The sequence below is a fragment of the Oryctolagus cuniculus genome, chromosome 6 (genome assembly GCF_051225735.1).
Source record: "Oryctolagus cuniculus isolate XC-2025 breed Fujian yellow rabbit chromosome 6, ASM5122573v1, whole genome shotgun sequence".
In the NCBI taxonomy this organism is placed as follows: Eukaryota; Metazoa; Chordata; class Mammalia; order Lagomorpha; family Leporidae; genus Oryctolagus; species Oryctolagus cuniculus.
The window spans coordinates 78,312,848-78,319,875 of NC_142872.1; the positions used below are offsets into that span (position 1 = coordinate 78,312,848).

The 7,028-nt window shown below is 39.2% G+C and overlaps 1 pseudogene; it reads right to left on the minus strand.

Moving 5' to 3' along the window:
• Positions 1-460: 460 nt before the first annotated feature.
• On the minus strand, positions 461-552 carry LOC127490899 (U2 spliceosomal RNA; annotated as a pseudogene).
• Between the last annotated feature and the right edge of the window lie 6,476 nt (positions 553-7,028).

Here is a 7,028-nt window from a genome sequence, read left to right on the forward strand (position 1 = left end):
CTTTGTGCCATGTGAGAACATATAGAAGTTGCTTTCTATGAAAAATTGGTCCTCTGCAAGATACCTAACCACTGGTATCTTGAACTTGAAGTTTCCAACTTCCAGAACTGTGAGCAATAACTTTCTATTGTTTATAAAGTATCCATTGTAAGGTATTTTATTAAACTGATAAGAACAATTGGGGCTGGCTCTGTTGTGCAGCAGGTTAATGCCCTGGCCTAAAGCGCCGGCATCCCATATGGGCGCTGGTTCGAGACGCGGCTGCTCCACTTCCAATCCATCTCTCTGCTATGACCTGGGAAAGCAGTAGAAGATGGCCCAAGTCCTTGGGCCCCTGCACCCACGTGGTAGACCTGGAAGAAGCTCCTGATTTCGGATCGGTGCAGCTCCGGCTGTTGTGGCCAACTGGGAAGTGAACCATCAGATGGAAGACCTCTCTCTCTCTGCCTCTCCTTCTCTCTCTGTGTAACTCTGCCTTTCAAATAAATAAATTAATTAATTAAAAAAGAACAGTTGCTACACTTAATCTTAGCCAAAAGGCTCAGAAGCAATTGTATTTTATTATAGTAACCTTTTAAATGGAGTAAGACAATAGATACTGCTAAGATTTGGACACTTTTACTTTGATGTATCTAATTCTTTAAAATGATTTACTTATTTATTTGAAAGGCAGAGTAACAGAGAGAGATAGAGGGAAAGACAGAGATCTTCCATCACTGTTTGACTCCATCAGTGGCCTCAACAACTTGGGGTAGGCCAGGCCGAAGTCAAGAGTCAAGAGCTTCATCGGGTCTCTCATGTAGATGGCAGGGGTCCAAGCACTTGGGTCATCTTCCACTGCTTTCCCAGGCACATTAGTAGGGAACTGGATCAGAAGAGGAGCAGCAGAGAGCATCGCAAGCAACAATTTAATGTACTGTGCCACAAAATGTATCTAATTGAGGACTTGGTTAATTGCAATTGTTTAGTATGTAGAAAACCCAGATACACTATTTCTTTGAAGAAGTTGTCAGAAAAATTAATAAACTCAGAAATACACAAAAGAGATTTTTTGCTATCCTTTCAGTGCAGAGTTGGGTTTGATTTTGCTTTGTGGGCAGCGGACCACACGTGAACCACAAAGGTTAACTTACAGTTGCTTTTCCAGGTAGAGATGCACATAATCTCTGTCCATCAAATCTGAGATTGTGTTCTATGGCCCTGGTGGACTTAAACTGGTTTTGTATTTGATCTAGCTACCTTATTCAAACATTTTCTTGTTATGTTACCTACACACACATAAATTAAGTGCTTTGGAATTAGCTTATCATTTTACTGATTTCTTTATTGAGTACTATTAAGAAATTTTTTTTTTCTTTTTTGACAGGCAGAGTGGACAGTGAGAGAGACAGAGAGAAAGGTCTTCCTTCCATTGGTTCACCCCCCAATGGCCGCCGTGGCCGGCGCACTGCGGCTGGTGCACCACATTGATCCTAAGCCAGGAGCCAGGTGCTTCTCTTGGTATTCCATGCAGGTGCAGGGCCCAAGGACTTGGGCCATCCTCCACTGCACTCCCTGGCCACAACAGAGAGCTGGACTGGAAGAGGAGCAACTGGGACAGAATCCGGCAGCAGGACCGGGACTAGAACACGGTGTGCCGGCGCCGCAGGTGGAGGATTAGCCTATTGAGCCACAGCGCCGGCCAAGAAATCTTTAACACATGTAGATTTTATATCTGTATGAGAGTAATGATTTTAGAGTTTTGAAAACTATATGTTAAGATAGTGCAGTTTAACAGTAGTTTAGTAAGTTGTAAATCATAACCCTGACAGTTAAGGAGTAAAGCAATCTCCCCATAAACCTGAGCAGGATTGTAGATATAGATAGCACTCTGCAACAGCTATATAACAACATGTATATAGACATCTTAGATGACTTCTACGTAATAACCTGAAATTTTAATGTGGAGGTGTGACAAATGCACAATTTACTGGTATTTGATGCAACCCTAATGGCATAGTGGTTTTTATTTTTTTAATTTTTTTAAACTTTATTTATTTGAGAGGTAGAGTTACAGACAGACAGGGAGAGACAGAGAGAAAGGTCTTCCATCCACTGGTTCACTCCCTAGATGGCTGCAATGGCCAGAACTGAGCCAATCCAAATCCTTGAGCCAGGAGTTTCTTCTGGGTCTCCAACATGGGTGAAGGGGCCCAAGCACTCGAGCCATCTTTCACTCCCTTCCCAGGACATAAGCAGAGAGTTGGATTGGAAAAGGAGCAGCTGGGACATGAACCAGTGCCCATATGGAATGCCAGTGCTGCAAGCAGAGGCTTAGCCTATTATGCCATAGTGCCGGCCCTGGCATAGTGGTGTTTTTAGTTTAATTCTCATGAAGGGATATTTTATTTTATTTTTTAGCAAAACAACAACAACAACAACAAACCCAGAAGATCTGTTACAACTCCTTTGTCCTATGAGCAGAACATTGCTCTTGTGTGTTCTTAACTACTGCTGTTTTTGCTCAACTTGGTTTATAGTACTGACAGTGGTTCTGTCTGGAAACAGTATCTGCAGATACTTCTGTTTTTGAACCCAATTTAAAATCTTCTATTCAAAAATGTATGACAATTACCAAACTGAAGCCTATAATTTGCTTAATCTTGGCAAAGGAAAATTTCCCTCTCAGAGAAAACAACTTTGCAAACCAAGCTGAGAGCCAAGAAACTCTTGTCAAAGGAAATGACAGGAACTACAAGTAAAAGATCAGGAAATCTAGCTTTGCATTTTGCTGAAATATTCCTGAAAGGTGAGGAAATTCTTGGGAAGGTGGGAGTGAGATTTCTTCCAGAATCTAACATGGTAGGGCTTATCACACATAGAAAATCATTTTAATTGTCCCTCTATATTAGCATCATTCACTCTATTCATTGACAATCTGGCAGGTCACAAAACAGTCTCTTAAAGAATGTGTTATGAGACAAAAGCAAATGTGGTATGAGACAAAAGCAGATTCAGTTAGCATAAATACAATAATTCTTTATAAACAAAATGTATATGCCATATCTACCACTCCATTCCTTTGCCCTACATTATGACTTGGCCATATCTACCATTCCATTCCTTTGCCCTACATTATGACTTGGTCATCAGTATGACATTTATTGTAACAGTAAAGAACATTTGGTTCCAAAATTACAAATGACAATGTGCATTAATCTTTATCAACAGAATCAACTACAGCAAACTACTACGTGTCATAGGAAATGATTGGTGCTCTAAGAACTGGAAAATATGGAGATATATATATATATATGTATGTATATATATACAGTAGTTTATACAATAAATATTTTTAGAAATTTGAAACTGACTATACATGCGTATCTGTATCTCTATATCAATGCACAATCACACAACAGTTTACACTATAGAATTCTAATAAAATTCGACTTTAGGTAAAATAGCATATATCTAATACTTAAACAATTCAATAATAATATATTTTCTATGGCTCTAAAATACACTAAATATCTCGGGGTTTCAATTCTCTGTTAAAAGTATAAAAAGCTATCACCATTTTATTATAGTTATATTGGCCTAGCAGTTAATAAAATACAGTTGCTAAAATACCTGTTAAGCAAGTTTTTAGTATATATGGATGTAAAAAGACATTTGTTAAATAGCTTAAAGACTCTGCTTTTTCCTTACTTCCTAGTGTTATTGTTTATAAAAGGTCAAAAGAACATTACTTTTCTGGTAGTTTGCTATAGCCTCTGAACATTTCTGACCAGAAGAAAATTACTGTAGAGGCACGAAACCAGGCTGCAGCCACCTCTGATGCCATCAAGTGCTGAATCATGAGCAGTGATTTCAGGTAGTTTCCTGGAGCAGAGGGCATTTCAGCTGAGAAAAGACAGCAGAAAAATCATGCACACTCAGCAGGTAATTCGCCCAGCACAGAATAGCTCTTATCCAGCAGGAAACCAGATTAGAAATGCTAGATTTATTTTTAGTTTTATATAAAAGAGAGTTAATAGATAGTTCTCACAAAGAAAATGATTGAAAATTATTGTGCCTAACCACATCAAAATGTCTAAGGAAACCTAATACGTAGTCATTGATGTTCATAAAATCAAATATCTAAATACATCAGCCATGCAGATGTTTGGCAACATATGGAGAAAATGTCCAAATGCCCACCTGTTTTTTCTTTTAAATTTCTATTTGGGCTTTAAGATTATTTATTTATTTATTTGAGAAGTAGAGTTACAGAGAGAGAGAGAGAGACAGAAAGAAAGGTCTTCCATCCACTGGTTCACTCTCCAAATGGTAGCAACTGCCAGAGCTGAGCTGATCTGAAGCCAGGAGCCAGGAGCTTCTTCCGGGTCTCCCATGCAGGTTCAGGGACCCAAACACTTGGGCCATCTTCCACTGCTTTCCTAGGCCACAGAGAGAGAGCTGGATCAGAAGAGGATCAGCCGGGACACGAACAGGTGCCCATATGGGAAATAGGTAGAGGCTTAGACTACTATGCCATAGAGCTGGCCCCCTATTTGGATAGTTTTTAAAAGATTTATTTATTTACTTTAAAGACAGGTGATGTGGATATAGGGAGGCTGATCTTCCATCTGTTGGTTCAGTTCCCAAATGGCCACAATGGTTGGAGCTGGCCAAACTGAAACCTGGAACTCCTTCTGGGTCTCTCACATGGGTGGTGGGGATTTAATTACTTGAACCATCCTCCATTGCTTTCCCAGGTACTTTATCAGGGAGCTAGATATGAAACAGAGTAGCTGAGACTTGAACCAGCACTCTGATCTGGGATATGGACATCACAAGCATTGGCTAAACCCACTGTGCCACAGTGCTATTTGGATATTTTTGAATTGACAAAGGGCTTAAATGAATGAAAATGACTGATTATATTAATCTGTTTATTGACCTATTCATTCATTCAACAAATACATATTATCTGAGGTTTTATTATGTGTTAAACCTGGATTATGTATGGAAGATAAGGGGCTACTTCCAAAAGATGGTGGAAAATGGCATTAGAAGATATTTATTTGGTGCAAAAGAATGCATTTTCCCTGAGGCTTTTGAAGACCCCATGTATAGCAGTGAGCAAGGCAGGCAGAGTCTCTCTCCTTCTCCTGAACCACAGATGGACTTTGTATGCATCCAACACAGGCAAGACGTCCTGTTGTTGAAGTAAGCATGAGGTACAATAGGAATACACTGAAAATAAGTCCACAACAATGTTATAGCTGAATATCTGTTGAAAAATGTCTTACTTCATTGGAAGGAAGCTATTTTGTAGTCCTAAGGTGGGTGTTTTAATTAACCTGCCAATTTATGAAACACATCAACCCTTCTTGGAAGAGTGAGTGTATCTCTGAGTGCCTGTGAAGCTTCATGTTAATTGATTATTTAAACAAACAGAAAAAAATACCCAAGATTACTTATCATGACATCAGATGTGTTTGGACTTAAGAAGAAGAATTTCAGATATAAAAAAATTAAAAAAGCTGCTTATTTAGCAGCCACTGTTTCCTGGTCACATGTGGCTCAAGACAGGGTACCGTGGCCTTCTTCTCCCAGTCTCACTGTTACATTTTCCCCCTCTTCCTTTCTTCAACGTGAGTCTTTGTTATGGCACAGTGGTTAAACCACTGACACTGCCATCCTGTATGAGCACTGATTTGAGTCCTGTCTGCTCCACTTCCAAACCAGTTCCCTGCTAATGTTCCTGGAAAGTCAGAGGAAGTCCTGGGTGCTTGGACCCCTGCACCCATGTGTGAGATGTCGGAGTTCCAGGCTCCTGGCTTTGACCAGTGGTTGCATCCATTTGGTAGCAGATGGAAGATCTCCCTCCGTCCAATTTTGTAACTCTGCCTTTCAAATAAGTAAGTCTTAAAAAAGCAATCTTTCTCAATTCAAGGGAAACACATAAATAATTTGGGGAATAAAATACACAAATATAAGGAAATTACATAAACCCAGTATAACTTAACTGAGTCATGGCCTTCTCTTACATGGACATCCAAAATCTGCCTTCATCTTTGGATTCACTTACACTATGTCTAAGAGTGCCCAAATCTTAAGGAAATAAAATCCCTCAGTTGTAGGTCATAGGGACAAATCCCAGGTTCAGACTGAACTTCAGACAGGCAATTACCTGCCACTCAGGTCTATTCTCTGTCTGCCTCTGACTCATTTTCTTTGCCTCTATTCCTGCCTCCTCTTTCTTCTTACACTCCTCTGTTGGCTGATTTGATTGCATTTCACTTTTCATTTGTTGTGTGTATTTCTTCATGTTATCTTCAGATTATTATACATTAGCATTTTCAGGACCCAGTTATTATCTCAGGTACCCATAAAATGATCCATACTTAAAGACTGAAAGAGGTTCTCTGGTCTAATATAATGGAATACAGAAGTTCATTAAATGGGAGAAAAATGGAAAAACCAAAAAATGGACTTGGCTTATTTGAACAAGTTTGTTGAATGTTCTACTACTTAACTGAGTGTTTTGGTCTTGGATAAATACATACATAAGAAATTAATCATCCACAAATGTTTTTTTTTTGTATAAAGAAAATATTTTCAGAAATAGTCCCTATTACTTACAGGATATAATCCAAAATCATTATCCTGTCATTCAACACTCACCGTAAATGAGTACCACCTGAAACTGAGTCCCTACAATGTGCCTTGGATGCAGATGCTAAATGTAGTCAGGTTCTAGGCTCCCATATTTCCAAGCCTCCCTACATTAGTTTAAAGTATCCTTCCCTTGGTTTTATGACTGAAAATCAACTACTTAGTAAAATTAATACACTGAAATGCATATCGATGGCGGGAACCCAAAAACTTGAAGCATCATTTCTGCTTCCTAGGATCTGCAGTGTCAAGAAACTAACTGGATTCTAACGCTGGAGCAGGAGCTGAATATTAACTCAGCTACTCTGATATGGGATGTGGGTCTCTTACCTGTGAAGCTAACTCCTATCCCTAAATCATTTAGAAATGAATACTTTATCAAC